Here is a 10053-nt window from a genome sequence, read left to right as displayed (position 1 = left end):
TGTTTTTCGTATTGGCCCTCCACCCGAGATGTCTGTTGCCCTCGTAATGGAATATTTTTTAACACGATTCCTATCATTTCCATTAGAAGTGACGAGTTTCGGCAAAGATGGTGCCAACAGAAGTACTATATGACGTAAGTTTGTAAATAACAAGAGGGTCACAAAATACGGGTGCTTTATCATCTGCAAAGTTGTTCAAATAGAAAAAAAAATTAAATGAAGAACCGACTGTTAAGAAATTAATTTTAAACAATAAAAGCCTTTCATTGCATTTACAGTACGTATCTTATGCAATGTGGGGCATATTGGGAAATATTTCGGAAAAGATGGTAGCGAGCTAAATTCTTGCCCATTCTGAAATTAAAAAATTAATTTAGTGACAGATTCTGACATAACATTCAGAAAACTAGATCTTATTCTAAACCATTTTCCATATTCTTTTCATTATTTATGTCCTTCTCATCTTGTTTTATATTCTTGATTGTTGAACCTTTGTGGGAAGGGGGGGGGTGGGAAGAACCCCATTTTTAAGCTAGTGAATGTGATTTTAATTGTATAAGTTTACAATTTCACATACATGTCCATGCAAATGGAGTTCACCAAACTAGATAGCAGCAGCTTCTGGTCAGAGAAGTATTTCTCAAATTATGACCCACACCCCCCTCCCCTACCACCACCCCCCCCCCCCCTCCATCCTTCCATAAAATCCCCAGAAGGATATATCAATACAGTCAGTCTTTATCACTTAGCACTGGATTGTATTCTTTGAGCAATACATGACTGTATATATGGGACTTGTACATCCCATACATAGGCCTAAACATGCCATGTTATTTACATGTACATGTATGTTCCCCTCTCCGCCACTTGAGCAGATCGATTGCGTAAATGAGTTCTATAAATACTTTCCTGACATGCTTGCGTGTATTCCAGGCCATGCTATTTGTGGAAGGAGGCATCCCTAAAAATATCCCAGGAAATCATTCCATATCAGATCTATTTTTTCCTTCTCACTCCAAACACTAATACCCAGCGGGCATATATAGTATGCTCATGACCATGGGGAGATTGTTAGGAAAAGTTTGGTCAGTGAAAAGTGTTATAAAGTTATTGCAATTCCTTGCATCCCTATGGCTAAATGAAAATCACTGTCTAAAAACTTGAATTTCATTCATAATCAATGGGCAGACTAGTATAATACAAGTAATTTGTAAGACAACGGTGATGATGATGGTGAAAGAAATACTAAACCATATAATATAAGAATAATGATATAATAACAATGATAATACAAATCAATAATGATGATGATGATAATAATAATAATGATGTCAACATCAATAATAACAATACAATAATAATAATAATAATAATAATAATGATAATACATCAACATTTTTGTTGAAAAGGGAATCAAAGGCATTTTATGGCCTACAAATGTACTAAAATGTTGTTATAGGGTAATGATAAATAAATTCAATGAAGTTCAATATTTCCTGCTCTTTCCTCAAAAGTCTCTTTTTGTTTATATTGTATGATTGATACTCTGTCACAGATAGTAGAATGAAGGGTTCATATTAGTATGAGAATAAAATGTATTAGCTGTCACAAAAAATAATTTATGAAAATGTTTCACTCTTGTCTAAGAAATGTTAATCGAAAATGTTAACTACCGGTATCTAATATTGATGTACAGTTAATGAAAAAGATATTGAGAATACATTATTTACCTTTGATCAATGTTAACTATTTTATGCCCTATAAAGAACATTAATTGTGAAGCAGATATACCTGTGGGTTTTAATGTTTTGAATTATAATGATGTTTCCTTTGCCATTTTCATTGAAATCCTAAGTCTTGTTTCTGCTATCGTTAATCATGTTTCAAAGGTGAATTATTTCGTTAATTCAGTTCTTTTACCTCCCCCCCTCGGCCCTCTATCTCCTTCTCTCTCTCTCTTTAAAGACAAATCTATTCTCATCATATTTCAAATAACACCCCCCCCCCCCTTCTGTGTAAGAATTCCCTCTAGAGAGTCTTCGGCCTCTGAATAGGAAACTAAATAGAAGGCGCACTCTAAATGCTAATATTATCATTAGATTTCAAGACAAAGGGCCGCTTTCAACAATACCACAATCACTGCATATGAACAAATTCATGTACATATACTTCGCCTTTCAATCCATTAGCCATTTGCTAGTATTGGTCAGACGAATTACAGAAACTTTACAATATTACTCATTATGCATAGCATATGCAGCTGGTCCAAGGTACATGTATTAAGCATTCACAACCATAGAACGTCATAGTTTACTCAATCCACCTCACTACTGCTGGAAAGGCACTTATATGAGGGAACCCAGGACGTACGGGTGTACAGCCAGTGCTCTACATTGACGTCATAGGAAACATGTACTGTTCTGGCTATGGAACCGTCGGATCCATGTCCCTTTGCCATGCAGAGCTTGCTGGCGAAGACGAGCAATTAGTATGCCGCTCGATGACGTGAGGGGCTTGCAATTTGCGTGAGCACTCCCCGATCCCCTTCTCCGAATCGGGCTCCGTCATGCCAGGATTTGCGGCGTAATCTCCCGACCCTGCGTGTTGTTTTCGTCAAAAGTTCCTCAAGTACACACGCAGAGGTTGATAGGAAAGGAGAGAGACGGAGAGAGGAGGAGAGAGAGGGGCAAATCTCAAAGCACTCATCAGACTTGCTATATTTAAGATAGGGCTTATTTGGGAAAAAATCTATTTTGGAGTATTTTTTCCTTTACGAACCGAAGGGAGTACAAATGCGTCAATTGAGTAAAAGCAATACTGCGCTTCATTGATTATTGCCATCTTACTGTTTTCTCTCTCAGCAAATTACCCATTTTTGTCAAGCTCCCTAGTGTGTCTGCCGGGCTGCATGTTACTCATTGTTTACTAATGTTTTTTCTCCTTTTTCTTTTGTTATTTCTACCATTATCAAATTAATGAATTATGGTTACCATTGTTTCAACTCACAATCTCTAAGGACTTCAATAAAATTCTAGAATAGATTAAAAATCATAATAATAATAACACTTATCAAATAGATCTTTAAAATCATGTAACTATAGCCTAATGAATAATAATATAGGATTTACATAGCGCAAGTATCCACCTTGTTACGTGCTCAAGGCATTTCTATATTACCCCGGCTAAGCTAGACTACCTATTCCGGTGTTCACAGCTTTTTGAGGAATTACTTCCTGCCCGCATCCATTTTCTTTGCCTGGGTTGAGTGCAGCATGCCTTACTGGGGTTACACCTATAAATTCTAGGGTGAAAATTTCAAATTAAATCAAGGCACATGAAGAAATAATCAAATATGATAGGGCCTATAGATTTTTTTATAAACGTTACGTTTACATGCATGTAAAACAATATGATGGAGAAGTACTCCTGCCCCTGTGTACACTGTTCTATTTTCCTTACTGTCCATTGTACCCCATTATCAATCATGACCAAGAAATCAATTGCACAAGTATTCCTGCCAAAATAGTCCTCTATCAATTTTCTCTGCGACACTATTTATAAAACCAAATAATGTAACACTTACAGCTATTGAGAATTTTATGATCACATCACATGGTCTTGTTTTTTTCCTACCCTTATCTGAGAGTCATCAGAATAACCCTCCTTTGACGTCACAGCACAGATGCAATCAGCGATGCAAATGATTGGGTAGCTTTTTGGGGTCAGATAAATTGATAATGGAAAATAATCAGGAGTTCGGCTCCATATCCAACAAGTTTTCCCTCTCTCTCTCCTATTCAGCAAGCAAAAAACCTAAAATCTAGATTGTTTATTACTTTCAGTATTCATATTCCCATGACTAACAATTTTGCCTCAAAAACCAAAATATTTGTTACTTTTTATTTCATTCCCTTATGCATTCATCTCTGAAAAAAAATTATATTTGAATTTTCACAACACAGTTTGTTCCAAAATTGCAAGTATCCATGTAAGTGGATGGAATGTCTTTTTGTTTGAGTCTGAGAGGGTTTTTCCCCTTCTGCATTCATCTCTGAAAAAAAAATTCTATTTGAATTTTCACAACATGGTTTGTTCCAAAATTGCAAGTATCCATGTAAGTGGATGGAATGTCTTTTTGTTTGAGTCTGAGAGGGTTTTTCCCCTACTTTGCCAAATTTACACTATTCTAGTGTTCAAAAGCAATACAAAGCTAAGGAAAATAATACAATAAAGGCCTAATGCATTACCATGATTACTTTGAATACACAAATGCACGTACATGTGTCCATATTTAATTAAAAAGGGAATTTATCCATATGATACAATATCATTGAACTATGTATAGCCACGTGGGACCCGGCGTGGGACTATGTACAATAGGTAAACAAAAGAAATTTACTAAATTTATGAATCTCTTGAAGAATGACAATGAAGGAAGTGACATGTAGTCTCTGCCACAAATCAATACCTCAATGACTCTAGTCTGTATCCTACACACAAACATTAATACCCCTATACCAACAGTAATGTCTTTTACACCCCCCCCCCCCCGTCTTTAAGTCAGTTAGCATTCCATAACTTAACTATTGGCAACCATTTCATTTGCACTTAAGCCTACTGTATATATTGAGTTAATTTTTTTTTTGTGTGTGTGGTTGTTTAGCCGACCTCACATTAACATGTGTGTCCTCAGTTTGTTCAAAATTGTAGGGTGGCAGCAGTGGGATCAAAACCAATTTAATCACAATCATTTTGATTTAACTGTTTCTTTTTGCAATCATTCTTCGAGACATTTCCTGATCAAATGTATCTTGCATACATGTACGTCTTGAGACCCTACACACAGCCTATACCATGCAGGCCTTTTTCTTTTTGCACCCGAGGAGAATTCGGCATTGAACCACGGTTGTACTGCGTTTGACACTCCTTCATAAAGCTCAAAGTTTACCTGGCAGATAAACAAAATACAATCACTGCCAGGTCGCTTCTTATCAGTTACAGACATCTCTCACACGTTAATCCTCTTGATTACCCTCTATCAATACACTGTTAATCCCATAACCAAACTGAGACCCCTTACTTAATCCCTTTTAGCTCTAATCAAAACACCTCAATGAAGTGTGCAGTTGACAATGGGATTGTTAATGCCAGGGACTCGATTTTAAGGCGCGCGAGAGCGATCGCGCGCTACATGCGCGCCTTAATCCATTTTAGGTAGCGCGATTAATAGCGCGCCTCGCGATCGCTGAGCTGCACGGAAATCTGAATGTCGCCCCCGGAATTACTGCCGAGTGATAACAACTCAACGGCCCACTAGCGCCATATGCTCGAGCTCCGCTTACCATTTAAAAATCATCCAAAATCCACACTCAAAATCATGAACAAGCCTTGAAAATAGCGAGGAGCGCAGTTTCAAATTTTGCGTCTTTTTTTCTGTACCACGTATTTCCATACACATGGTACCAGGTATGGAAAAAAAATCAACACAACGGTCGGGAAACAGTTGCATGTAAAGGGGTCCATTATGACTACCACCATGTGCAATTTCGAATGCACATGTTTCCCCTACAGATATCACAATTCTGTGATAAAAGAGGAAATAAATACCAGAGACTAGTAACCTAGCATTGGTGAGTTGTCATTCGGCTTTGCTTTTCAAAACGGCCTATAACATCCAAAATAAGTTACCTTATTTATCAATTATAACTAAAAAATCATTTGTTTTCTTTTTCTAGGGGATAAGGTAAATATCAGACAATAAATCATCAAACAAAGCTCCATCTATTTTACAAGGCCGGCGGCAGGCTCGCGCACGCATTGGCGTTTGTTCTTGCTAGCCAGTCGGAGCTCTGTCTCTCTGCCAGAGCTCTGGGGGACAATTCGCTCAGTAAAGGCCTCAATGATGGTGATTTTCTGTTTCAGACAGAGTTTACATTTCAGGTATATTATTCAAAACTGCCAATAAAGTTTGATGATTTCTTCATTGTCATGTATATTTAAGTTCTTAATGAATACATTCTCACTGAATTTAGACTCCCCCAGAGAGAAATGCAATTTTCATGGAGATCTGCGTTTTCAAAGAACTTCAGGAAAAGTTAGGGTATCTACGAACGAGGTTATGTGGGCCTTTATTACATGTACATGGCCGAGTACAGGGTATTGTACTGGAATAGACGGAGTAGAAATTAGATATTGAATTTATTTATATCCAAGTCCAACTCACAGTCACACACACACGCACACACACACCCACATCCAAGATTCTAAGCATGAAAAAATAACTTAAAAAATCATACAATATCAAACAAAAAGTAATATAATTCATTAATAAGTGAACAGGTATTCCTCAAAATACAAAAAGAGCATTTGAAAATAGCCCCCAAAATGCAAAAAGTAGCCCCCGAAATTTGACAAAAATTTAAAATGGAGCCCCCGAAAAAAAAAAAAATTGTCAGTGACTTAACTTTTAGCCAAAGTCAAAACCTCACTCAAACAGGTTTTATAACACACAATCTCATTACAATACATTGTAAAACAATTATATTTCAAGAATTACAATAACATGTTCAATGAGGTACAGCATAAATATTGCATAATCGATTATTTCCTTCCTTTGGTTGTTGATTGTAACTTAGTACATATATTTCCTCCATCCGTTTTGTTAATTGGACAAAACGCTCCTCTGTATGTAGAAGAAGAGCTTTTTGCAGTGCTCCTCTACTGCTCTCCTTAAAAGTTCTAGGAGAGCTTTTTATTGCTCCCCTCATAATTATTAAACTGAGTCCCTGTAATGCGTTAATTGCATTCCATTAATTTTTTTTTTGAAGAAAAAAATAGGCCTACAGTTACATGAAGAACCAGTAGACTCAAATTTCCTGCAAGTGCCTACTTTAGGTTTCAGATTTAATCAAATAATCCAATTATGCAGAGTGTAACTTTACACTGTCTCAAAATTAGAAAATCATCCCTAAACTATGTAGGCCTACATGGACTTTTATGAAGGAACTACTCAAATCAGCATTTTTCATTGAAGTTGTGGATATGATTATGATCTGTAAGATCTCATTTATCTTAAATATCCCTTACCCATCAGTTTCTACAGAGGCCTCAAACTGACAACATGTTTTGGATTGTATCTTACATGATCTGGTTTCTGCACTTGGCAAAGGGATTTCATTTCACATCAAAGAATGCAAAGATTACAAGGAATCAAATCAAATGGTCAACTAATTTTTATTGTTAACTTAAGCCAATTTCATATTGCATATTTTGTGTACCTACAATACATTGAACTATTCAAAAATGCAGTTTGTTAAAGAATGGGAATAAATTTGTTACCAGTGAAATGATATTGGATGAGGGACAGGGAATGAAATGCAATGAGGGTAGGAAATATTTTAATATTTTCTGGAGCTTTTTGGTTGGGGACGGTTGCTGATCTACTTTTTTTTTTTTGGGGGGGGGGCAGTTCCATTTCAAGGACTCTTTTTTGTCGCAACAATAATGTATTCATATATCATCACTCTGCCTGTCTGCCATCCATAATACCATTGTTTATGGAAGATCTTGGGGCCACACTGGAAAAAAGCTATAGCATTCGATTTGAAAAGAAATTCGGGGTGATTTGAGATGTGATGAGGGCCAAATCGCCCATTACCCTCGTGTAGTTCCTATAGATGCTGAATTGTTTTTAGTAACAGGAAGGGAAATAAGACAGAACCAATCATCCCATATACTAATAAATATAAAATCAATGAAATTGGAGAAGAGACAGAGAGAGGAAGAACATACAGGATGTAAACATTCGAAAGGAAGAAAGGCTACTGTCATAATAAAATAGGCCTACCAAGTGTTTGAAAAACAGAGTCTGAAGACCAGTGGATATGGGTGTGGCCGCAGCATGTAAGCTTGCTGATGGCTTACCTTACATAGCAACAAATAATGCAAGTAGGATTAAAAGTAGGACACGTAAACATGTATAAGTCGATCAATCCTAACAAGCCAGTGAGCTTTAGGAGTGTCTTGTAGCATGATCATCAAAATAAAATCATATCTGCTTCTTGGAGAAGCAAATAGGTTTATTACATGAAAAGACAATACATGTACACATAGTCTATCCATAGGCTAACTTTAAAGGTGCTATTTTTGTCACTATTTGCACCATAGCAGGGGCATACCACTGTACTTTAAGAGCATTGGCATGCCCCTTCAATATTTTTCTCTTATGGTGAAATGCTCAATACTCCTTTAGAACCAATGCATTGGTTTTTGGCTGCATGGATCAAGATGTCAACAGGGTTAACTAGGTAAAACATGACAGGATGTTGGTAGAAGGGTGGGGTGGAAGAGGGTGGGTGGGTGGGGGGGGGGGGGTCATCATATCAGCTGGACCCGATCATCCGCCAACCCTTCATTGTCTTGTAAGGGGTTATGACCAAATAAAATCCTGAGAGAGAACACATTCTCCATTTTGACGTCATTCTGAGCATGACCTCCCAGGAGCCTTCACACTGAAAGGTCACCAACCCAGGACCCTTGCCATACTGCAGGTAGTAGTCTCACAATTCAGGCTTTAGTTGGACAAACTGAATATTTAATACTAGCCTACATTGTGATGAAATTTGTAGCAGTCCAAACAACCAAAATCCCCCTAAAATTCCTGAATGGAAATGCTTAGGGCAACCTTCTCTTCCATAGCCACTCTAAGATTTGCCACTCTAAAAATCCAAGAATATTTAGGAAATATAAACGACAGAATATTAAATACATAATTTGTAAAAAGTGAAAAAGAATTAAATTGCTGATTGTGCAACAAGAGAAGCCCTTGAAATGAAATAAATAGCCCCCAGAATTCAGTAATCACCCCCAATATGACAAAAAACTGCCTCTGGAAGAGAAAAAAATTTGTCTCCCACGTCCACCCTGGTCTGTTGAAAGACTCCACATGAGGCAAGAGCATAATGTACATACTATAGATTTATGGCCGACTGTATCAAGAAATGTGATGCAAAATCATGCCCAAGATACTAGAAAGTGGGGGGGGGGGAACTTCAAGTTTTTACTCAGGAGGCCTACATATACATACAGTACAATGCAGGATCATACAATTTGGGGTATGAAAAAAAATAATCCTTCGCAATTCTTCATCAGACATCAGTCTCTGGCAGTCTGTAAGCATTTATTTTCCAAACAAAACATCTTCATCTTTAAGACCTTAACAAATGTTAGATGCTACCAACCAAATGAATTGACCTTTATGCAAGGTACATACTTGCATTGGGCATGGAGTAGCTCCATGCTTGCATGTACATCTGTGAGCAGACCCAGTTCTCATAATTAGGCCTACATGATCATACGTAACTCTTTCCTACGGCCATTGAACTGCATTCCATCATGGTCAAGTTTAGAATGCACACCGAGGCATTTTGCCTATACCAATAATTCACATTGCATGTGAGATGCAACAGCCTAAATGTTGGCCATTCTTAGACGTCACTAATATAGTTTGGGGCTGGGCAAGCATGCCAGTCTACTAATGTTTATTGCAATGTGGCTTGAAGGTTGGCTTCTTTCCTTGCAGACGGTATCCTATCCTTAGGCATAGCATGGTCCGTTGGCATAATATGTCCATGCTCGCAAATCGAGGCAGGGGTATGAAGAGACGCATCTTTCTGATTTACTTGACTTTGTTTGAAACTTGAGGAGCTTCAGTCATTTGACAGCAGAACCATCCATCGTGTTACTCTTTTGAGTTTCTTGTTCCAATCCGATGTAAATTTGCTGAGATTCCACAGTACTAAAATAGAGAAGTTCAGGGCTGACTGGAAAAGCACACAATTCCCAGTCGTATGTGGTGGAATTAATGTGTCACCACATTCTTCAGAAAAGAAAAGAAAAAAAAATACTGGACAGGGGGAAAAATTCATAACAACTGTCCAGGGCTACTTTTTGATCCCATCAGAGAGCCAAAAATTGGCTAATTATTTTACAGTTGTTAACATTACAAACTGCTGGAATTGCCAGGGCTGCTTTTTTTATGTTTTAGGGTTCTTA

The sequence above is a fragment of the Lytechinus pictus genome, chromosome 8 (assembly GCF_037042905.1).
Source record: "Lytechinus pictus isolate F3 Inbred chromosome 8, Lp3.0, whole genome shotgun sequence".
NCBI lineage: Eukaryota > Metazoa > Echinodermata > Echinoidea > Temnopleuroida > Toxopneustidae > Lytechinus > Lytechinus pictus.
This window is presented reverse-complemented; position numbering follows the sequence as displayed.